General features: G+C 35.0%; 1 long non-coding RNA gene across 2 annotated transcripts in view; it reads left to right on the top strand.

Moving 5' to 3' along the window:
* LOC143679181 (uncharacterized) overlaps positions 1-26,064 on the top strand; it is a 191,252-nt gene that overhangs the window by 56,482 nt on the left and 108,706 nt on the right. The window contains exon 3 of one of the 2 annotated variants that reach the window (XR_013173577.1): positions 23,594-23,674. The exons of the other annotated variant lie outside the window; for it this stretch is intronic. This is a non-coding gene — a long non-coding RNA (uncharacterized LOC143679181). The remainder of the gene's footprint in view (positions 1-23,593; positions 23,675-26,064) is intronic. 2 annotated transcript variants of the gene reach the window in all.

Here is a 26,064-nt window from a genome sequence, read left to right as displayed (position 1 = left end):
TGAGGCATCTTTCTTCTCCTAGCTTCCCTTGGCTCTCTCTAGGTACTGTCTTGCTTAGGCCATTCTAACATGTTTGGTATTTGCAAACCACAGCAGCAGCACCTCACTCTCCAGTACCAAAATCTGTTCTAGTTTTCTAGCTGCCAGAATGCAATATACCAGAAACTGAATGGATTTTAAAAAAGAAAATTTAATAAATTGTTAGCTTACAATTCTAAGACTGAGAGAATGTCCCAATTAAAACAAGTGTATAGAAATGTCCAATCTAAGGCATCCAGGGAAAGATACATTGGCTCAAGAAAGTCAACAGCATTCAACATTTCTCTCTCAGCTGGAAGGGCACATGGTGAACATGGCAGAATCTGCTGGCTTTTTTGTGGCTCTACCAAAAAGGGACTTTCTCCAAAATGCTTCCTCTTTTAAAGGATTCCAGTAAGTAACTCCACCTTCAGTGGATGGAGACCCACCTCCATGGAAACCATCTAATCAAAAGTGACCACCCACAGTTGGGTGGGTCACATCTTCATGGAAACAATCAAAATGCTCCCACCCAGCAATGTTGAACAAGGATTAAAAGGCATGGCTTTTCTTGGGTCCACCACAGATTCAGACCAGCACACTGAGAAATTGCCAAACTGACTTCCATAATGTCCATTTTACGTTACCACTAGCACTGAATATGACCTCCTACTTCACCAAATCTCAAATTCTTTGTAGTTTCATGTTTGTTTAATAGTAGCCTTTGAGAGTATGGGAGGTGTCATCTCATTGTGGTCTTGATTTGCATTTCCCTAATAGCCTGTGAGGTTGAGCATTTTTCTTGTGCGTTTTTGTCCTCTGTATTTTCTCTTTGGAAAAATATCTTTCCTTGCCCTTTGCCCATTTTTAATTGAGGTATTCATCTTTTTATTGTTGAGTCATAGGAAATGTCTGCCTTTTTAATTTTAATATTTTTATTGTAAAAACTTAATATACAAACATATATTCTTGATATAAAAATATTCCATCATTCCATACATGGTTTTCCAACAATGGCTAACAATATCATCACATAGTTGTTTTTTAACATTTGCATAATTACCGGAAAAGGAATAAAAAGAAAAAAGAAAAAAAGTCATACATACCATAAACCTCACCCTTTCTTCTCATTGACCAACAGTGTTTCCATCTGCCCAGTTTATTTTACACTTTTTCTGCCCTATTATTTCTTTATTTATTTTAACCATATTTTTTACTCATCTGTTCATACCCTGGATATAAGGAGCATCAGACACAAGGTTCTTACAATCATGCACTCACATTGTAAGTGTTATATCTTTATACAATTGTCTTCAAGAATCTAGTCTGCTGGAATACAGCTCAACCGTTTCATGTACTTCCCTCCAGCCACTCCAATACACCATAAAGTAAAAAGGGATATCTATATAGTACATGAGAATAACCTCCAGGATAAATCTCATCTCCATTTGAAATCTCTCAGCCACTGAAACTTTATTTTGTCTCATTTATCTCTTCCCCATTTTGGTCAAGAAGAAATGTCTGCCTTTTGACTGACTGGATAGTTTAATCTATTTACAATTAAATCACTACTGACAATGCATTTCATTCTTCTGCTATTTTGCAGGTTAGCCTTTGTATGTCTCATGCATTTTTGGTTCCTCAATTCTCCTGTTAATGCCTACTTTTATATTTGTTTAATTTTTGTTAATCCATGTTTAATGCCTCCTCTTTTCTATCTGGATATATTTTCCCTCCATTTCCTTGTGGTTACCATGGGGTTAAAAATTAAACATCCCAAAGATATAATAATTATATTTGGTTGGACACTGATAACTTAAAAAACATTCACATATACTTTTCCTATAACCCTCTCTGCCCGAACTTTTTTTCTTGTTCCTTCTTATATCTTTATACATTATATGAATTTATAGATAATTTATAGATATGTCTATATGACTATATATCTATGTAATTATATATAGATTTATAATTACATTTTATGCATTTGCACCTTAGCACCTGTAAGAAATAAGAATCACACTCATGTACCAAACAATATAAACAACAATACTGGCATTTAATTGACCAAATGGCTATCTTCACTGCAATCTTCATTCTTTGTGCCATTTTGAACAATTTTCTATTTTATTTTCCTTTCACATGAAGACATCCCTTTAACTTTGCTTGTAGGGCAGCTCTAGTGGTGATGAACTCACCTTTTCCTTATCTAAGAATGCTTTAATCTACATTTTGAAAGAAAGTTTCACAAATTATAAAATGCTTTGCTAACAGCTGTTTTCTTTCATTATATTAAGTATTTCAACTAACTGTACTCTTGCCTCCATGGTTTCTGAGAGGAATTTGCACTCACTGTAATTGGGACTCCCATTTACATAATATGAGACTTTTGTCTTGCAGCTTTCAGAACTGCCTCCTTTTCCTTTGTATTGGATAGTGTGATCAATATATGAAAAGATGCATTTTTCTTTATGTTTATCCTGCTTTTTGTTCTATGAGTTTCTTGGAAGTGCATATTCATGTCTTTTGATGTCATGAAAGTTTATTTGTAATTATTTTTAAAAATATTATCTTTGCACCTCTATTTATCTCTTTTCCTTCTTGGATTCCCATAATGTAAATGTTGTTACACTTGATGGGGTGTCCCACAGGTGTCTTAGTTATTATTTGCTTTTAATAATTCTTCTTTTTCCCCTCTGAATCATTTCAAGTGTCTTGTATTTAAGTTCATGGATTCTTTATTCTACCAGCTCTAATCTGTGAAAACTTCTGGGGAATATTTCTATTTTAGTTTTCTTCAACTACAGAAGTTCTGTTTGGTTCCTTTTTAAAATTTCTATAACTTTACTAAGATTTTCATATTGTTCAATATTTGTTTTCCTGATATTCTTTAGTTCTTTCTCTGTATTTTCCTTCATCTCCTTAGGCATTAAGAACATTTTTAAAGGTTTCTTTCAGTATGTTGACATTCTGGTCTTCCTTGGGTATGCTCTAGATTTTTATCCTTTTCTGGTGGATTGACCATTTTTTTCTGTTTCTGTATTGCTTTGTGCTCTTTTTTTTGGACAGTATACATTCTAATATTTTTTCAAAAAATATTAGAAAAAATTTTGAAATATTAAAAAAATCCCAGAGAATAGGATTCATTTTCTGAGACATCTATTTCATGAGTTTTGTAAGCAGCTGGGGATAAGAAGAGATTTTCTTGAGACTTACATCTCCTATCAGGAAGTTATGCAAAAGATGAATGCAGTGTACAGGGTTTCCCCTGTCTTTTCCTGTGTATTGTCCTAGCCTTTTGCTTGTTATTTGTTTTGGATTTCCCTTGTTTAATGAAGACAAACTATTTCCCAGAAGATAGACCTCCATCTCCAGGGTGTTGTGAAGCTGGCAAGCCTTTGCTCCAGACTGTCCAGCACTAAAGTTTCTTTCACTCTTTTCATTATCTCAAGCCACATTTGCCTGAAGTGAAAATTCTAGGAGGAAGGACATACTGGGGATGCCTTTCTCCTGTCAATTTCCCAGGAGAAAAGAACCAGGAACTCATAAAATAGGTGTTTAAAAGCTCCAAAATGCCCTATGGAAGAGGTTAGGGATGGGACCATCAACTTCTTCCATGACTCCCCAAAGCTGAATTTTCTTGTACTCTAAAAAAAGGGAGAAACATAGAGCCTGGAGATACATAAAGCCACATACCAACTTAAAGTTCTTGATTGACAAAATTTTAGGAGCAGGGGTCCTGTTCTGAAAAGGATAATTTCTTTTTTGCTCAGTTCCTATTGCTTAACAGCTCAGTAAAGGCAACTGCGAGTCTTCTAAGTCCAGAGCACTGCCCTAGGCAAGAGCAGAATTAAGCTCATCTGAGAGACAAAGTAACTAGTGAGGTGAAATGAGTTAAATCAGTAAAGGTCCAATAAGACTATGTGTGTATTTCTCAGCAGAAACCATGGAGGCAAGAAGGAAATGGTATGACATATTTAAGCTTCTAAAATAGAAAAACTGCTAACCAAGAATTATATATCCAGCAAAATTGTCCTTCAAAAATGAAGAGGAGAATAAAACATTTTCAGGCAAACATTCATGAGAAAATTTGTGACCAAGAGACCAGCTCTGCAAGATATATGAAAGTGAACACTACAAGTAGATAGGAAATGGCTGGAGAGAGAGGTGTGAAGACTGTAGAAATGAAGACTATCAGTAAAGGTACTGTGCTGGTCTGAACCGTGGTAGATCCCTTTGGCATTATTGCTGGGTGGGAGCATTTCGATCATTTCCATGAAGATGTGACCCACCCAATTGTGGGTGGTCACTTTTGATTAGATGATTTCCACAGTGGTGTGGTTTCCACCCACTGAAGGTGGAGTTGCTCACTGGAATCCTTTAAAAGAGGAAACATTTTGGAGAGAGTCCCCTTTTGGTAGAGCCATGTGAAAGCCAGCAGATGCCACCATGTTCACCATGTGCCCTTCCAGCTGAGAGAGAAATGTTGAACATCGTTGGCCTTCTTGAACCAAGGTATCTTACCTCAGATGCCTTTGATTGGACATTTCCATACACTTGCTTTAATTGGGACATTTTCTCAGCCTCAGAACTGTAAACTAGCATCTGATTAAGTTCCCCTTTTTAAAAGCCATTCTGTTTCTGGTATATTGCATTCTGACAGCTAGCAAACTAGAACAGGTACAAAGAGGAAAAAAAGACTAGATATGACAAATAAAATCCCAAAAGCAAAATTATAAAAGAAAGTATTGCATTTAAAGTAATAACACTCAATATTAATGGATTAAACTCTCCAATCAAATGGCATAGAGTGGCAGAATAGATTTAAAAATGGCCCATCTATATGTTGTCTCCAGGAGACTCACTTTAGAGCCAAGAACAAAAATGGGCTGAAAGTGAAAGGTTGGAGAAAGGTATTTCATGCACAGAAAATCAGAAAAGAGCAGGAGTAGCTGTACTAATATCCAACAAATTAGACTTCAAATGTAAAACAATTAAAAAAAGACAAAGAAGGGCAATATTACTGACAAAAGGAACAATTCAACAAGAAGATACAACAATCATAAATATTTATGCACTGAGCCAGAGTGCTTCAAACTATATGAGGCAACCACTGAAAAAACTGAAGGGAGAAGCAGACACCTCTATCATAACAGTTGGAGATTTTAATTCCCTGCTGTCATCAATGGATACACATCTAGAAAGAGTATTAGCAAGGAAACAGAGAATGTGAACAATATAATAAAGGAATTGTATTTAACAGACATTTACAGAACACTACACCTCACAACAGAAAGGAAACACCTTTTTCTCAAGTACTCAAGTATCATTCTCAAGGATAGATCATATACTGGGTCACAAAGGAAGTCTCAATAAATTTGAAAAGATTGAAATCATATAAAACACTTTCTTGGGTCATAAAGGAACGAAGTTGGAAATCACTAACAGACAGAGGGCCAGAAAATTCACAAACATATGGAAGTTAAACAACACACATTTAAACAACAAGTTAGTCCAGGAAGAAATTACTGGAGAAATCAGTAATATCTCTAGGCAAATGAAATTTAAAACAAAACACATCAAAATTCATGGGATGCTGCAAAGGCAGTATTGAGAGGGAGGTTTATTGCCTTAAATGCCAAAATTAATGAAAGAAGAGGTGAGTGCAATGGTGGCACAGTGGCAGAATTCTTACCTGCCATGCCAGAGAGTTGGATTTTATTCCTGAGGCCTGCCCATGCCAAAAAAGAAAAGAAGAAGAAGAAAGAGCAAATATTGAGAAATTATCTGCTCAGTTGGAAAAATTAGCAAAGAACAGCAAACCAAAAAACAAACAAAAATAAACAAATAACCATACTTAGAGCAGAAATACATGAAATTGAGAAGACAAAAACACTCAAGAAATTCAACAAAACCAGAAAGTTAGTTCTTTGAGAAAATCAATAAAATTGATGGACACTTAGCTAGGTTGACAAAAAGAAAAAAAGAAAGGATGCAAATAAATAAAATAAAAAATGGAAAAGGAGATATAACCTACTGACCCCCCAGAAATAAAGGAGTTAATGAGAAGATACTAAAAGCAACAATATGCTAATAAACTAGACAATGTAGATGGAATGGATAGCTTCCTAGGAAGGTATGAACAAACAACCTTGCCTCAAGAGGAAATAGATGACCTCAACAAACCAATCACAAGTAAAGAGATTGAATCAGTCACCAAGAAGCTCCCAAAAACAAGAAGACCAGGTCCAGATGTCTTCAGATGTGAATTCTACCAAGTATCCAGGAAAGAATTAGTGCCTATCCTACTCAAACTGATAAAAAAAAATTGAACAGGTGGGAAGGATAGCTAAGTTATTCTATAAAGCCAAAATCACCCTCATACCAAAGCTAGACAAAGATAAAGAAAATTACAGACAAATCTTCATAATGAATATAAATGCAAAAATCCTCAACAAAATGCTTGCAAATTGAATCCAGCAGCACATTAAAAGAATTATACACATGGCCATGTGGGATTTATCCCAGGTATGAAAAGATGGTTCAACATAAGAAAATTAATTAATGAAAAATACCACACCAACAAGTCAAAGCAGAAAAATCACATGATCATGTCAGTTGATGAAGAAAAGGCATTTGAAAAATTCAACATCATTTCTTGATGAAAACAGTTGAAATTCTAGGAATAGAAGGGAATTTCCTCAACATGATAAAGGGAATATAAGAAAAACCCACAGCTAACATCATACTCAATGGGAAAAGACTGAGAGCTTTCACTGTAAGATCAGGAACAAGACAAGGAAGTCCATCATGACAACTGTTATTCAACTTTGTGTGAGAAGTTCTAGCCAGAACAATTAAACAAGAAAAAGAAATAAAAGGCATTCAAATTATAAAAGAAAAAGTAAAACCCTCGCTGTTTGCAGATGATATTACACTACCTGTCAAAAATCCCAAAAAATCTACAGCAAAGCTACCAGAGCCAATAAATGAGTACAGGAAAGTGGCAGGGTACAAGATCAACACCCCAAAATCAGTGGTGTTTCTGTATACTAGCAATGTGCAATCTGAGATGGTGCAATCTGAGATGGAAATCAAGAAAAAAATCCATTTACAATAACAACCAAAAGAAGAAAATACTTAGTTGTAGACTTAACTAAGGATGCAAAAGACTGATATACAGAATACTACAAGAAATTGCTAAAAGAAATCACAGAAGACCTAAATGAATGAAAGAGCATACCATGTTCACGATTTAGAATACTAAATATAGTTAAGATGTCAATTATACCTAAATTGATTTTAGATTCAATGCAATACCAATTACAACCCCAAACTTATGTTGCAGAATTAGAAAAACCAATAATGTATTTGGAAAGGAAGGATGCCATGAATAGCTAAAAGTATCTTGGGAAAGAAAAATGAAGTAAGAGGTCTCACATTACCTGACTTTAAACCATATTACAAAGCTACATTGATCAAAACAGCAGTTTACTGGCACAAAGATGGATATATTGACCAATGGAATTGAATAGAATGTTCAGATATAAACCCTTTCATTTATGGACAATTGATCTTTGATAAGGCAGTCAAGCCAACTCACCTAGGACAGAGCAGCTTTTTCAATAAATGGTGCTTAGAGAACTGGATATCCATATGTAAAATAATGAAAGAGGATGCATAACTCACACCCTATGCAACATTTAACTCAAAATAGATCAAAGACCTAAAGATTAGAGCTAAGACCATAAAAATTTTCGTAGAAAATACTTGTAATAGGAGGCAGTTTACTAGATCTTACACCCAAAGCATGAGCATCGAAGAAAGAAATAAAGGGAACTCTTCAAAATGAAACACTTTTGTGCATCAAAGAACTTTGTGAGGAAAGTAAAAAGGCAGCCTATGCAATGGAGACAATATTTGGAGACCACATATCAGATAAGGGTTTAGTATCCAGAATATATAAAGAGATTCTTCAACTCAACAACAACAACAAAAAAACAACTCAATTAAAAAGTGGGCAAAAGGTATGTACAGCCACTTCTCAGAAGAGGAAATACAAATGGCTAAAGGGCTCATGAAAATGTGCTCAGCTTCACTTACTATTGGGGAAATGCCAATCAAAATAACAATGAGATATCATCTCTGACCCACCAGAATGGCTGTTATAAAAAAAAAAACAGAAAACAATAAATGTTGGAGAGGATGTGAAGAAAGAAACACACCAACTGTTGGTGGGAATGTAAAATGATGCAAACATTGTGGAAAGCAGTTTCATGATTCCTCAGGAAACAAAGTATAGAATTACCATAAGATCCAGCAATCCCATTCCTAGGTATATATTCAGAGGCCATGATGGCAAGGACACAAACAGACAGGTCCACAACAATGTTTATAGCGGTAATATTTACAATTGCCTAGAGATGAAAACAGCCTAAATGCACATCAACAGATGAGTGGCTAAAACACCTGTGATGTATACATATGATGGAAGACCATGCAGCTGTAAGACAAAATAAAGTCATGAAGCATGTAACAACATGGATGGAGCTTAAAGATATTAGGCTGAGTGTAATTAGCCAGAAACAAAAGGACAAATAGTGTATAGTCTTACTGGTATGGACTAACATTAATAAGTGAAGTTGGAGAATTTCAGTTAAGAACAGTGGTTATTAGGAGGTTGAAATAGGGGAGAATACTACCTGATTGTAGCACAATAATGTAAGCACATTGAATGAAGCTGAATGTGGGAATGATAGAGGGAGAATGTCTGGGGGCATGTATGAAATCAGAAGGAAAGGTAGGCAATAAAGACTGAGATGGTATAATTAAGGAAGGCCTAGAGTGTACATGATGGTGATTAAATGTGCAAATTAAAATTGTTTTTACATGAGGAAGAACAAAGGAATGTCAGTATTGCAGGGTGTTGAATATAGATGGTCATACATATTTTGAGACTTCAATTTCTGTGTAAAACTAAAGGGAGAAATGTTTACTTGATGCAAAATTTATATTTTGACTAGGACATTTCCTAATTTAACTTGTACAACCAGTTTAATTGAACCCCATAAGTACATGAAACCTTGAATAGGGCATGAGATTTTGTTGGCTTGTCCAGGTTAGTGTGATGGTCTGATAAATCCCACAGTGATTTGAACAGAAATAAAGTATTTGAAAGTCTCCTTGGGGAAATGGGGAGATAGGAGGAAATATTAAATCTCCTCTTTTGGAGAATTCCTGATTTTCACAGTGATTTGAACAGAAATAAAGTATTTGAAAGTCTCCTTGGGGAAATGGGGAGATAGGAGGAAATATTAAATCTCCTCTTTTGGAGAATTCCTGATTTTCTTGCAAGTAGTGGGGAGAAACAAATCAATAGGTCTTGCCCTCAATCCCCAGGTTCACCCCTATGAAACTTATCCCTGCAAAGGATATACAAAGCATTTTTAAAATTAGGCCTAAGAGTCATACACAGAGAACCTCTTCTGTTGCTCAGCTGTGGCCTCTTTCTCTCTAAGTAGACATGGCAAGTGAACTCACTGCCTTCCCCCTCTATATGGGGCATGACTCACAGGGGCACAACCCCCCACCCCCAGGAATGCGGGTCAGAAATCCTGGGATGAGGTGGGACTTGGAATCAAGGGATTGAGAAAACCTTCTCAACCAAAAAGGGGAAGAGAAACATGAGACAAGATAAAATGTTAGTGGCTGAGAGATTTCAAACAGAACTGAGAGATTATTCATGAGGTCATTCTTACACATTATATAGATATCCCCTTTTTAGTTCATGGTGTATTACACTAGCTAGAGGGAAGTACCTGAAACTGTAGAACTGTGTTACAGTAGCCATCTTTATGAATATAATTGTATGATGATATAGCTTTTGCAATATTGTAATAGTTGACTGTAGGATTGTGAAAACCTTGTGTGTGATGCTCCTTTTATCTATGATATGGACAGATGAGTAAAAAATATGGGTAAAGAAATTAAAAATTGGGGGAACAGAGATTGAAACAAATTTGAGTAGATTGAAATATTAGTGATCAATGAGAGGGAGGGGTAAGGGGTATGGAATATATGAGTTTTTTTTCTTTTTGATTTCTTTTGCTGGAGAGATGCAAATGATCATGGTGATGAATACATGACTATGCAATGATATTGTGAGCCACTGATTGTACATCATATATAGAATGTTTGCATGTCAAGAATGCTTGTATGTTTGTTTGTTAAGGTTAACAATAAAATACATTTTTAGAAAATAAGATTTATCAATAAAAATATATTTTTAAAAAGCAATCCTAATATTATCACAGTTGGTTGAAGTAGGAAATGACAACATGCATCTAAATCACTAGAAAAACAAGAGAAAAGAAAATGTAATACATAAAGTAGAAGGCAGGCAGAAATGATGTAAATTTTTTAAAAGTATGAAAATCAATCCTTATTTTAAAAAGGATGTTATATTATTTATGACTATGATTATAAAGAGAAAATAATTCTATCAAGGCACCAATAATCTCATTTATGTGAGATATATCTACTGGATGCTTTTAACCAGTAGTCCACCTTGTAAATGACATAGAATGATTGAAAATAAAGGTATGGACAAAGATCTATTAGACCATTTCAAATCAAAGTAAACCGGGGATAAAAATATCAGTGAACATAGAATTGAAAGTAAGAGGAAATAACATGCCAAGAAAAAGTATTGCACGGACAGGAGGTTCAAGCCACAATGAAGATACAATATTGTGGAGATTTATGTAATGAATAGCATAGTTTCAAAAAGTATAAAGCAAAGACTCTAAAAAATGAAAGTAAGGAATATAAAGAGAAATAGCCAAACCATAATTTATTGGAATACTTTAGCACTCTTCAACACACCAAGAAGATAAAAATTAGGAAATTTTAAGTAGTATGTTCATATTAAACTTTTAGCCTCCTGAAGGAAAAAAAGATTATTCTTGAACATCAATAGATCATTTATAAGAAATAAATCTCCAAACTCAAAAATTCTCAAACTGTGGCTGAGGCTGGGATGCCTTAGACAGATTCACCTTCAAGAATGAAGGATTTGCTCTCCCAGCCACTGGGAGTCAGCCATCAGTTTACTATAGGGTGGGCATCCACTGCAGAGTCCAAAGCCAAGGCCATTGCCTCAGACAGCCTGCATTCAATGACTGATTAAGTGGGTTTTTAAATAAAGATCTCTTCTCTCCCACCTTCTCCAGTCTTGATTATAGTGTGAAATATCTTCCCAGCTTCAAAGCTGCTCATGGGATGCCCCAAGGCCTATACAGAGGCTCCATCACAGCCCAACTTCTTCTCCTGTCCAGACCAGCTTCATCCCTTTCCCTCCAAAAGTGTTGATCCTTGAGCCCAAGGTCACTTCCTCATAATTCACCTGCACACTAATCTCCATCTCAAGTCCTGCTCCCCAGGGAAATAAAGCTGAGAAACAGACCATGATCCAATAAAATAGAATTGCTTCTAAAATATTTAAACAAGAAAACCAGAAGGATATATATGAACATATATATTCTAATAGATATAAGACTGAGACTCAAAATTTTAATTGTAGATGACTTTGAAACTACTGCCATGGAGAATTTCACAGAAGAAATTATTAATATATGCTAATTCTGTATTCAGAAGCACATTCATAATCTTAAATGCTTTTTCTATAACATATAAAAAGGAATGAAAAATCTGTAAGCTAAGAAATTCATCCAAAAAATGTGAGAATAGAACCACAAAAAATATCTAAGGAGATAAGGAAGATAGAGTATTTTGAGGTGCATTCTGAAATGAATAGGGGACAAATGACATGATTTCTAGGGTTTTCTTTAAGATATTTTGGCAGATAAAGCAAAATAAACAGAGAAACATGAAGCAAATGTCACAAAATTTTGATAATTATCTAGAATGATGGGAATATATGGGTGCATTATATTAATTTTGAGTATTTAAACATTTTCATAAAAAATTAAAATGAAAAGAGGAGAAAGGAATAAAAAATAAATGAAGACTAATGAATTAGGAAAAATTATAAACCAATAGAACTGATAAATATAAAAATTGGTTCTTAGAAAAATCAATAATATAAATGATTCATCCTATCAAATCAAGGATAAAAGAGAGGATAAATGAATGCATATAATTAACAATATGATTGCAGATCAAAAGTTAGATTTAAGACTAGTCTTAAAACTTTTTGCTGATAAATTTTAAACTCCCATTGAATTGGCCAATTTGTGGAGGAATATAAATTACCATATTAGCATAGGATGTAGAAGAGTTGGCTAGATCTTTAATGGCAGATAATTTTAACAGCTGTTATAGAATTGCTAGGAGCCTTGGGCCCAAATCACTGAAGAGTAAGATCTTTCAAACTTCCAAAAACTAGCAACGCTAAATTTTACAAACTGAACTAAAACATAGCCAAAACTTAAAGTGTCATCTTTGAAACTATGAGATTTGCATAACCTTGGCATCAAAAAAGAAAATAGCCAATCAGTTTTACATTGAATATAATTGCCAAAATCCTGAATAAAATGTTAGCAAATGGAGACCAGAAGTTTATTAAGAGGTAAATACAGCATAACCAATGAGAGCTATCTCAATATATCAAATAAGAAAAAATATTTTGATCATTCATATTATCATCCCTGTGTCTGAAGCCAACATCCATTACCAATTTATTTCAAATGTTCCTGCACTGGGAATAAATTTGATAAAGAATCTCAAATCTACAAAGAACATCATGCTCATAGGTGGAACAAGCATTCTTAACTAAATCACATACAACCATCCCTTTTATATCACAATTTCCCCCAGAAGTTCTAATCAATGCAATGAAGCAGGAAACTGAAATAACTGGATCATTACTTCCATCTCAATTCTTCCCCTCTATACTGAGGTGAGAGATTCTGAAACCCCTTCTTGGAAAGTGGGCCACTCATTACCAGTCAGGAATCAACAACAATGAGAAACTATTATATCATCACTTAGGAGAGAGAGTTGGGGAAAAATGAGCCACTGAATTGAACAGTTAAATACTGAAACCCTGATGTAACTATACACACACACACATATACACTTTAGATGATAATCTACCTGATTTTGGGATGAGAGACATTTTAGAAACATAAGCAAAAGAAAAATCATAAATTAAAATATTGTTAGATTTGACAATGTAAAAAATCAATATTTTTAATTTCATAAACAAGTTTTTAATACAAATGACAAAACCAGAAAAATATTTAGAACATGTATGAGCAACAATGGTTAATAGAACCCTTGTGTTAAAAAAGGATGAATGGCCTCTTAGAACAAATAGGTAAAATGCATGAATTAGTAATTTACAAAATAAGAAATATGACTAATTAATAAACAAAAACCCCACATTATTTCTCAGACACAAATACAAGAAATACCATCACTTACCTATTAAAATACAAAGGACTTTTTTTCATTTCCCTGTGCCTGTCCATGTAAAGCAATGCAAAGGATTTTTAATTGAAAATAGATAGTGTTGGAGAGACAGTAAGCAGGGAGGTTCTTTACTGTTAGCTAGTGGCAAGACAAATCCATGCCACCATTCTAGGGGACAATTCATCAATACATTTCAGAAACCTAAAAGTGGTTCATATAATTTTACATAGCAATTCCACTTCTAGAATGTGATGGCAGATTCTAAGATCATCCCTAATGATACCCAGCACTCGGTGTTCACACCCTTCTGTAATCCCCTCCCCTTGAGTGCAAGTGAAAGAATAGGATTAAATATAGCTTTTACACAAAATGACACAGAGCAGAAAAAATAAAACTAATTAAACAAAGGGCTGAAAAATTAGCTCAGGCCAGTCCCATAGACAGCAGAAGGAGAGGGCCTCTAATGTAAACCCAGAATTGTCATCAAATCCTTCCTACTAAATTGCAAAGGTTTTAACAATGAAAATAGATGGTGTTGGAGAGACAGTAAGCAATGAGGCCTTCTACTGCCAGGGGGAAGACAAGTTCATGCCAAAATGCTGTGGGTAAAAACAAGTCTAAATGAATAACAACCAGAGTCACTGGGATGTAAAACATAGTCAGAAGTGAAAACTGTCAGTTAGTTAGACTGCCCAGATGGCTGTAACCTCTGGAGCATCCAATCAATGGAGAAACAGGGGAGAGACCTGTATGTTAGGCTTAGAGAATAAATGTTAATGCTTTATGTTGCTCAGCACACAAGCCACCACATTTTAGTCATGCACCCATTCTTGCAAGATCATGAATAAATTATTTTCTTCTCCACAATTGAGTGAGCATTTATTCTCTTTCAGGCATGGCTTTCTTTCCAACACAGGTGAAAACTCCACTTGCTTTTAACAGTAAAATATGACAAAAGTGATGCTGTGATCAAGTGTCATCAGACTGTAGCTTTCATCTTACCAACAGACTCTTTCTCTTGCTGGCTTTAATGGAGAAATTTACCATGTTCTGAGCTATTTTATGGAGCATAAATAGTAAAGAAATGAGGGACATCTCATAGCAACAGCCAGCAAGTACCTGAATCCTGCCAACAACCACATAAATGAATTGGAAACAGCTCCTTCCCTAGTTGAATCTTTGGATGAGTTGTGGCCAAAACCTGAAGGTCCCTCAAGCCTTAAGAGAGACCTTGAAGCGTGAGACCCTGTTAAGGTCAACCCAGAGAAAGCACGAGATGACAAATGTTTGTTGTTTTAAGATGGTAAATTTGTGGCAATTTGTTACATAGTATAGATAACTAGTACATGAGGACTTGCCATAAGGAAATAATCATTGATGTGTACAAAGGAAATGAAGAAGCCCATTGCAACATTTTAATATTTGGGACACTTTGGAAATAGCCTAAATGTCAATGAATAAAAGTCTGGAGAAATCCATTACAGTATAGGTGAACCGTGTGAGACTGCCATCTTTGTAGGTTAAAAAGGCCAAATATCACTAATACTATATATTTCAACCTAATGCATTCATACAGCCAATGTTCAAATAATATAATAAAAATGTATTTTACAATATGAGGGACATCCTTATGCAATTTTCAAGATTTTTAAAGTGAGAAAAACAGCTTATAAAACTATGAAAATATGGTTTCAATTTTACAAAAAGAGATATACAAACATGCATAGAAGAAAGAAAACAAGTACAGAAATAAGATTAAAATTATCTTTGGATTATGGGATTTTAAGTGATTTTTCTTTCCTTTTTTCCTGTATTTTACACAACGGGCATAAGTTAATTTTTCGTTTTTCTTTTTTTTTGATGCATGGTCTGGGAAATGATAAGTTAATTTTTTTGTAATCAGAAATCAAAGTTAATTAATGAATGTTGGCAATGAAATAAATTCCTAAGCCAGAGCTAAACTGTCTGTTGCTAGCAGATTATTCTGCCTGACTTCCTGGGCTCATAGAATCATGTGGAGTGGGTTTATACGTGTCCTATGATATCATCACAAGCTCTACAGGATTAGTTTACTGCTTTCTGGAAATCTGTCACCCCTCTTTTGTAGACAGGCTTTCTCATCCTGTGACAAACTCTGGGTTCTTTGAGACACTCTCTTCGAATCCCATGGTTTCTGATATTTCATGATGCTGGGCAATAGAGGGATTTTGAGGAAAACATATAAGCTGTGATTTTCCATGTGTCTTCATCATTTTTTCACTCAATGATTATGGAGAACTCACTGTCTTTGTTCTTTTCTTTGAATAAGGAAATTAGAATGGGAATAAGGGGGCATGTTCTGGAGAGACAGTATGCAAGCCATGTTCCTCATTCTCACTTTAGGAAACAGGATGGTGCAATGCCTACTCATCCTCTCTCATGGCAAAAATACCTTGAATTGGAGAATAGCCTCTGTCATGGGTATAGCTTGGAATGGCTGATTTATTTTCCTTCAAGGTCCCTTCCTCCCCTAGGAAGGCTTCCCTGAGCATACCAACTGGCTGTCTTCTCTCCTCCTAAATTTGTGGTGCAATTTAGATCTGGAAGCAGAGTGGTGCAATGGGCAGTGCATGGACTTTGGAGCCAGGCTGAGTCAGGTGTGGACAGATGAGTTGTTTCCTCAGAACCAATTTCCTCACCTACAAAATGGGGACAGTAATTCTGAGGCAATGTTTCTCAAAGTGTGGAGCCCAGACCATCGTTATAATCTGGGAACTTGTTAAAAATATAAATCCCTAGGGCTCTCATCAATTCTATTGCATCAGAAACTATTGGGGTAGAGCCCTGTAAGCTGTGCTTAAATAAGCCCTCCAGGTGATTTCCATTCATGCCCAAGTTTTGTTAGGGACAACTCATGCAAAGCACCTGCACATAAAATGTGTTTAAGAATATTGGCTGTTATCATACCACTTGGCTTGGTGCTACCTTATTTTATTAGACCTCTATTATGGGGCAGTTAATATTACAGGTTCTGCATAACAAATGTGGAGTTTCTGAGAGCCAGCTCCCAGAAAAACAGAATAAACAACAGAGATAGATGTTGTGTTTTTGCAAATAATGAAAGCTATACAATAGGAGGGATGAGATAGATTGTTTCCACTTTTGGTTAAGCAGTGTGACTTTTGGTTTGTTTCCATTTTAAATCTCTTCCCAGTAGCTGAAGTTAACATTTACCCAGTCCAGATTAGGTATGTGAGTTCATTCAATACATGTATGTAACCAGAATTTCCAAATGATGGGTGAAAAACAAAGCCTATTTTAATTAATAATTCTCTAGATGACAGGTCTGATTAAGAAAAATTTAGTCATGTCAATGATCACAAGTCAAGTTACAATGAAGATCTGTCAATGTTACAAGTCTCCATTGTAACACAGTCATGCAAATAGCCAATTTCATTCTCCTTCAAGGAATTGTGAACTGTATTAATTCTCTTAGCCTCCTCATAGTCCTCATGGTTCCATGTGGCAGAGAATATCATTTTCATACCACATGTGCATATTTCCCTGAAATAAAATAAAAAAGGCATAGAAGGGAAATGTACTTACAATTCCTGTTTGTTGGGCTGTGACAGATATTGAGCTCAGGTGAGAGCTCCTGTAACAATGGTCCTGACTTGTAATGTATATTTTGTTTAACTGTTCATGGCCCTTTTAAAGCCAGTAAGTGGGCAGTGAATTCACAGTTGTAAGAATCTTTAGAAATTCATAATTTTAGAAAAATGTTATTTTTACAAGCTTACTATCATTATTGTTTATTGTGCAAGCAGTCTTATAGCACTGTTAATAGAAATCAAAATAAAAGAGAGAATCCATCCACAATCCTGCTTGATCAATTGTTTTGGTTTTTAGAATTCTCTCCTAAATCTTATTCAGGCACTGAAGTAATTTTTACATAGTTGTAACAGTAGGGTTACTATATTTTAACAGAAGGGTTAAAATATAACATTTTGTATTTTACTTTAAAATTAAGATGTCATAGTATGACAATTTCTGTAAAAACATATTTTCTGCAAAATATTGCTGCAAAATATATTTCATTGCATAACTTTTTTCCTTTGGAATTATTTCCTTGGTATAAAGTCCCCAAAATGGGGTCAAAGGTATCCATATTTTGGCAGGTGCAATGTTAGTTCAGTGGTAGAATTCTTGCCTGCCATATGGGAGACTTTAGTTCAATTTATGGCCCTTGGATTCTCTCCCCTAAAATTCAACAAATAGTGGTGCAATAACTGGGTAGTCACAGGGAAAGCAAATTAAATGTGATCCTCACCAAACAGCATTAAAAAATTCATTTTGGGGATAAATGGGGTATATTTGAATATGGTCCAAATATTAGATGACACTCTGAAATTATTGCTGATTTTTATGTGTGAAAAATGGTTTAGTGGTAATAAGACATTTTAGAAATACATGCTAAAGTATTTTGGGGTGTAGTAGTTAGGTTCAGGTGTCAACTTTGAAGGTAATTGTGCCCAGGGGATTTAATATCAGCATATGGATTTCATCTATGATTGATTACATCTGCATTCAGCTAAGGGGAGTGCCTGCCACAGTGAGTGAACCTTAAAAGGAGAAGTCAGAGGAGGCTAAAAACAGCTCAGCACAGCTCCTGGGATCTCAGAGCTCAGGAGCTTTGATACAGACATTTGGAGATGCAGAAAGTAATCACCTGGGGAAGCCATTTGAACCTAGAAGCCTGGAGGTAAATCCACCAGACATCACCATTTACTTTCCTAAATTAGTAAATTTATAATGAACCCTCTTTATAAAAACCATTTTATTACTGGTATATTGCATTCTAGCAGCCTTATCCAATTACAAAAGGGGGTAAAATGTCAAAATGTTTCCAATTTATTTTTTTCAAAGATGAAGAAAATATGGCAAAATGTTAAATCTAGATGATGGTAGCATGGGGCCTATGAAACAATATCTATATTTCTTCATGTTTGAAATAGTTCATAATATAAAGTCTTTAAAGGAAAAATTAATTGGCAGAGGATTCCATTTCTTTATCTATTTTTTAGCAAATAATATGGGTACTATTTCTGGCTAAAAGTATGGAAGAAAATGTCATCTATAAGTCAGGTAGATTTAAATGAACTTAAATTTGAGTTATTGCCACCCCCACTGTGGCTGGGGATCTTTAGACTATGAGAGTATGAGGGAAACAGGAGCAGTGAGTCAGGAGTCATATCTGCAATGTTTAAAGATTTCAAAAATAGTAATACTAAGATTTACCTAAGTTACTAGCAATGCTGTTTTATACTGTATGCAGAATTAAGATTTCCTCTTATTGAATATGCACCTTAATGATTAAGAGAGCTCTCTGTGTAAAATAATTCACCAAAAAACTATGCAAATAGAGTAAAAAGTGATTAAATCCCCATTATGTTTCTAAAAACTCTTGCAATATTTATAAAAATAATAATGTGACAGTATTTGACTCAAAAGAAATTTCACTTCTACTCTAAGTACATATTATACTGATACTTTGTTTATTGTAGTATATTTAAACTATTAAATAATAAGTGGCTGGATGACAATTTAAAGAAAAAATGATTACCCTTACCCAGCCAAGAGGAATTTTAAATAGCATGGTCTACAAGATGAAGTGGTGCTAAAGTGAAATACAAGTAAGCTTAATTTTTCAGGAACTATTAGAGTTCTAGTTTTGTTATACATGGAATCAGTGCCATGGTTGAAACTCAAATTTTACTTGATATTAATTCTTTCACTAAGAGCTGAATGTGATGAAAATGGATCTTATGTTGCAAGATGGAATGATCTTATTAGTATGGCATTTGAATAGTTATTCAGAACAAGATTAAATTAGTTGTGCATCCATAGCCATGTAAAGGCATTTGGTGTCAGTATCTTAAAAGATTTAGAAGCTTTAAAATGAAACTCATATGAATATCATATTTATGGAATTATCTGCATAAATAACTTGAAATGCCTATGGCTTCAACTGTCTGCCTTACTGCTGAGGTAGTTGACCAAGATTCATCAAAATATATAACAATAATTTGGAAATTTCCCTAAGAAAAACCTTGCATAACTAGTTGGAGTCTTAAACCCATGCCCAGTTTTCTTTTGATGGTTATTCTATTTTGTTCTTTTCTTTCATTTCCACCTTTTAAAAGAGGATGTCCAAACAACTGGTTCCTTAAACTCTCACTGGATCACATCTCATGTATTCTTTTGTCCATGGGCTATCTATGGAGGAAGGTTTAACCTTTATGTTTTTCTCTATATTCACAGTAGTGTTGATGTATTCTATCTTAGTTTTCTCATATTTTGTTATCTTTTCAGTCTGGGTGGTATTTTTTGAAATAAAATTTCAATTTATGACCTATAGTTCACTTTATCTTTGTAGTTATTTATTTGCTTTAAAATTTCTATCACAATAAGACAAATTGCTATTTTAATCATTTTAAAGTATACAATTCAGTGGTGGTCATAACAGTTACAATGTGTGCACCAATCACCACTGTCTACTACCAAAACTTTTCCATCACCCCATCAGAAAATCTGTACCCATTCAGCAATAACACCACTCCCCTCTTTTTCACTCCTCCCCTGCCCCTGGTAACCTGTGGTCGACTTTCTGTCTCTGCTGTGAATTTGCCCAATCTAGATATTTCATACAATTGGAATTTATACATTTGTCTTTTTTTGTGCCTGGCCTATTTCATATAGTCTGCAGTTCTTTTACTATTTAGAAAAATTTGGCTTTTTTCTAGCCATTACCTTTGTAATTTTAAGTTTATAAAATGCTTGTAGACCTTTATTTCATTGAGGAATATCTCTTTAATAATATACTATGAGCAAACATATAATTAACATACCCTCTTCCTCCACTCCTTTTCTCTCCTTCCACCACCTGAATTTAGGCAATGATATTTGGCTTTTTATTGTTTAACCTGAAACTATTAAATGTGCCAATATTTACATTACAAGATTCATGGTTTTTAAAGGATATTTTTTTACCCTCTGCTAGACCAGATTCATAAAACTTCCCTACTTCCTCCCTCCTTTCACCCTTTGTCTTCCCATATGTTAAGTGCCTCTTTTCTACCTTGTTGGCATAAATAGCTTTACCTATTGTCCTAACTGTTTGGTCTTAGTTCTACTGTTAAATACATTCAAAATTCACTTTTTGTCCTTTTGCTATAGCTTCTCCAGGCATCTCTTATTTGGCTAAGGTTTGTTTTTTAATAGTTTTTCAAGAAAGTCTCATATATTGCATTTCTTGAGAACTTCCTTGTTCATCACTGTTTGTATGTAGCCTTAATACTATAAAGTCAGTTGGTTGAAGGTAAAGTACTTGACCTAGACTTCTTACCTTGAAAATCTAATGGTAATTGCTCCATTATCTTTTTGTCTTGAATGTTACAGTGGAAATAACTGAAATTAGCATGATTTTCTCCCCTTTAAGCAACTTTATTGGTTGCTTAGCTACGCAAGGTATACTTTCTTTATCTTGAAAGCCCAGTTTCTTTTCCAGGAAATGTCTGATAGTTAACCATTTATATGGTTATATATGGTTGTATAACCAACTTATATACTACAGTTGCCATTTCTATATGTCAACTTAAATTTTCTTATGTTTCTGAGTAATTTTATTCAATTCTATCTTTAAATATTTCTTCTGTTCCCATTGTCTTCTGATTCCATTGTTCCAACAATTCATATGTTGAATCTCCTTTACCTACCCTTAATAAGCTCACTTTATTTTTAATATTTTTAATTTTTTCTGTTTTCTTCTATAATTTCTATTCTTCATATTCTTTATTTTGTTTTCTGAAGTTTTTATTCTCCCTTATGACCTTACCAATTTCTTTGGTAGCTTTACCTTTTACTTATAATTGTTTCCTGAATTATGAAAGCTCATGCTTCATCTCTTCTTGTTGTCTTATCAAATATTTTCTCAATTCATGCATTTCTGCATTGTGGTCTTCCAACACTGAGGGAGATTACTTCATTTGTTTTTAAAATTCGTGGTGAAATACTTGGTTAGTATTTTCATCTGCTCTCTGGCAACATTTTCCTGGTGAGTGTTCTTTATTCTTTGGTAAGTGTTGTTACACATTTCAAATTTTTAAAGCTAGAACTTTTATACTGATGCTGTGCCAGTGATTATTTCAGCTTCTCTCACACTCCTGCACATCATCAGCATTTATAATTGCACCTGCATGTGGTAAAAGCATAATAAAAACTTGAAAGTGGATGAATAGGTAAATAAGATAAAATACAGAAATGTAAATATACTCTTTAAAGTGATTATGAAAACCACAAAAAATCTAGAAACAGAAATTGCTACCAATCATTTCCTGTGGAGAGAAGGGAGACTTTACATCTCATTTTTTACTTTTCTATACTGACTGAAATTCTCTTAAAATTAAAATTTATTCTCATACATTGGTTCTATAAAAGAAGTGATGAATAAGAAAGTGAAAGAAACAGCAATTTCACTGATTATGAAGGGATATGAGAGATCTTCGTTATATATTTTATTTGGTAAGAACTGTATTAAAGTATTAAATTGTCATAATGAAAATATATATGAATGAGATATTTTTGGATAATGATTTCTGTAGTTAAGGTATTAGTAGTATTTTTAACAGCAGCATTATATTACATAATCTACCATGCTTTATCTAACCAGTACTCCATGATTTTTTCTTAAGATAAATTATTAAAATTATTAAAATTTGCAAAGTGTTCTTACAAAGAATGTGCAAATTTGTGTATTACATCATGTTTTCACTTTAATTCACATCTGTTTTAGTTTCTTTGACTGTTCAGGAAGACACCATTCAATGGTTTGGCTTAAACAATGGTAATTTATTTGCTTAGTTTGTGAGTTTAGAAAAAATGTGCAAATCAAAGCATCATCACGGAATGCTTTCTTTTCAAAGTTTGTGGCATTCTGTGGCTGACTGCTGGTGATCCCTAGTCCTTAGCTTGTCACATTTCAAGGCATATGGTGGTCTCTTCTGGCCCCTCCCTCCTCTTCTGTGTTCTGTTGCTTTCAGCTTCTGCCTACTCCTTCTGTGGCTTTTTCTCTAAGTTTGAATGTCATTTGGCTTATAAAAGGCTCTAATAATAGGATTAAGACCTATCTTTAACTAAAGTAACTTCATCAAATGTTTGAACTTACAATAGGTTCACACCCACAGCAATGGATTCAGTTTAAGATTCTTTGGGGGGTACATACAGTTTCAAACCATGAAAACATCTTAAAGAATGTTTGTCAAGTAAATTTTAATTATTTAAATTAGTTTCTGTTTAGACACCATACTTCTTAACTTCAAACATTTACCATTAAGTGTATGATTATTAAAACTCTAGTATAAAAATGCTACATTTATTTGAACATTTATGACATTTGAACAATTAAGCTATTTTATGATAGATGACATCTGCACAATGTGTGCAATAGGAATAGAACATTACTGAAGGGAAGGGCCAGCTAATGAGGGGCCCCTACACTGTCCAAATAGGCTAAGAGGACCAGCATTAACAGTTCAGCTTGTGGATTTCCAGTTCTATGTTTATATACTCACAAGCTATGCAGTGAAATTTATCTAAAAGTACACCTATAGTATACCTATATCTATGCTTTAAAAAGATAAACAGAAGCAGGTTCAAACTACACATATGAAGTTCTAAACACTTCTTTTTACACACTTAATACTTTTACTTATAGACAGCTTGCCATGTAGACCAGACAGTACATAGATGTTTGCCTCCTCCTTTATAACAGTGACATGAAATCCTATTACATGATAAATTATGACTAATTTTACCAGCCTTCATTTGAGAGACACTAAGAAACCTTGCTATTTCTTAAAATATTCCTAAAGAAACTGACCCAATCCTGAAAGACATTTTTCTTAAAACAATCTACTTTCTATAGAACAGACATCTTTAGATTCAGATATGGAAAAGGTGTGTTATTCATGTATACTTCTTTTTTCTCCATTTGGATCAATGTTTTGAATGTAAAATAAAACCAGAACAGTAGCCTTAATGTATATTGTAATAATTCATTTAAGTGCTGCACATTTTACCTAAGAAGACTGTTTCTCCTTTAAAGGGATTGGTGCCAAGAATTGCATTGCTCTGTGTAAGTGTGGCCATGTGAGTGTGTAGCCACTGTTCTCCAGGGACAAATGTGGTGAGTAGTAACTGGTTTAAATGAATCCCCACAATCAAATGCCACATCTGCCTTGCTGTAAGAGAGATTGCTTTTTGAACACAAAGTAACTGAAATGTTATGGGTGATCATACAGGCAAGCACACTTGCACACAAGCCATCAACATCTATACTCATGTGCAGTCAGCCACACTGTTGCACTCATACACATGCTCACATATACAATCATGTACTCTCCCACACATGTACTTACATTCAGACATGCGCACACATACCCACACTCATGCTACAACCTCAGACCCAGACATAGTCTGCTCATATACATGATCATTGTAGTCAGTGAAACAGGACAGCCACCAAACAGAAGACCTTGTGCTAGGGCATGGGGTTAGAAGAGGGCAGAAAAGGGCTGGAGAAGCACACAAATCTTTCAGGTGATATTCCCTGCCCTTGGCCAGCAAGAGTGAGTGAACTGACGCTAACAGCCATTGGGTCAGCTGCTCCTTCTAGTCCTTTCTCTGGGAAGGATCTGTGCCACTAACCAAGAAGCTGCTCCAAATTGTGGCCAGCTCTGTGGCACAGGGGCATGTTCAGGGCAAACATTTCTGTCTGTAACTCTTTATGTTTGTTGGGGCCCCAAGGGTTCCTTTCCTCAGTCTGTGGTAGGCATGGAAATGTTTTGAAGGAGCATCCAATTTGGCTGTGTTTAGCTGATGTTGCTTTAATGCAAGGAGCTTTGGCACAATGACCTGCCTTCAGGACTATTTTTTTTTTTGGTCAGGAGTGGGTTTATGACATAGCAATCCTGCTTCTGATAGCAGAATGTTTTTTGTAGCATCACAGTAACCTTTCAGCATATTCTGGCTACTAAGCATCACTGAAGGAAGAGAAATAATGTTGCTGCTCTATGGCAAATAGAATTTTTTATGATGGCAAGTGAGAGTCTTTCCTCCAATACCTTAAAACAACATTAAATCCAGCATTTTCATGATGTGTTTAAAAATTCAAGGATTACCTTTCTTATCTCTCCTCTCTTCTTTCCCCAACTAAGATCCTTCCATAGAAATTTAAGTGAGAGTTTCTCTTTAGAGAAATAGTTTCCCTGTTTCTCTCTTTCTTGGTAAATATAGTGATTTTTTTAAAGGTTCTATATCTTGTGTGAGTAGAATGCTTGAACCTGATGTAGAGCAAAAGAACATGAAGGTATATCAAGAGAAAGGAATTTCAAGCTGACTCCCATTACATTCTTTCCGTGGATGCTTATTGAACACAAACATTGTCAAAGGTCTTTAAGGGGCAGACACACTGTAAACAAATAACTCCATCATCAGTAATTAACTACTAGGTTGAAAAATGAACCAGGGTAATAGCAAAGGGGTGCATAGGAATGGTCTGTTCAGCTGGCAACATAGAGGAAGTTCTTCCCGTGAACTTGACATTTGAGCTTGAACAGAGACCTGAATATATTGAGCAATAACTGTGGAGAATAATGGAAGAAGAGTGTTCCAGGCAAAGGGTTCAACACGTACAAAGGCCCTGAGATTGGGACAACACATCTTTCTCTGGCAACCAAGGTGACTGAAGCACAGTGAGAAATGGAGGGACAAAATTGAAGGTGAAATTGGAGGTAATGAGTGGACAAGGGCCTTTTGTGCCATGCTAAGGAGTTTGTATTTCAGTTTAAAATAGAAGCCATGGGGAATCTTGAGTGGATCAATGGTTATGGCCTAATTTTTGATTTTTAAAAGATGGCCCTGGTTACTGTGAAAAGAAGGAAAGAAGGGATTTACTATTAGTTAGAATTGCAGAGGCAGGGCTATTCATTTAGATAATTCCATCACAGGCAAAGTCGTTTGATGTGTCCTCAGATGATTTATCAGATTCACCCACAACAGAAAGTATGGCTAGCTCTTCCAATTTGTCATGCTTAACCAGTGACCTAGGTGCCTGAGAAAAACCAGGTCTGTGAACTCACTAGCACAAGTGCTGATTTAAAAAACAAAACAACACATTGTTAGAAGGGTCTGGCATACACTGCACTCTGAGTCGCAGCTGAGTCCTGGCTATGTCTGCAGGCACTTTGGGACACCTGGAACCTGGGTGAATTACTGTCACAATATTGACATGACAGTGGGTCCTGTGTCTGATGGGATGCTCAAAGCTCTCAGTGCTAGAGGATGGGGAATCAAAAGGAATTTGAACTGAATTTGAAAAAGAGTGAGGCCTCTTAACACCAGTAAAGTGCTACGGGCCCTGGCTGAGCAGATGAGAAAGGCTGGATATGATAAATTTTCAAGGGTCATCATGCCAGGTGATCCACAGATTGAAATAGACCATTCCTATGCACCCCTTTGCTATTACCCTGGTTCATTTTTCATCCTAGTAGTTAATTACTGATGATGGAGTTATTT

This window comes from Tamandua tetradactyla, chromosome 4 (assembly GCF_023851605.1).
Source record: "Tamandua tetradactyla isolate mTamTet1 chromosome 4, mTamTet1.pri, whole genome shotgun sequence".
Classification (NCBI taxonomy): Eukaryota; Metazoa; Chordata; class Mammalia; order Pilosa; family Myrmecophagidae; genus Tamandua; species Tamandua tetradactyla.
The sequence above is the reverse complement of the archived record's forward strand: the minus strand, read 5'-3'. Positions and strand labels throughout refer to the sequence as shown.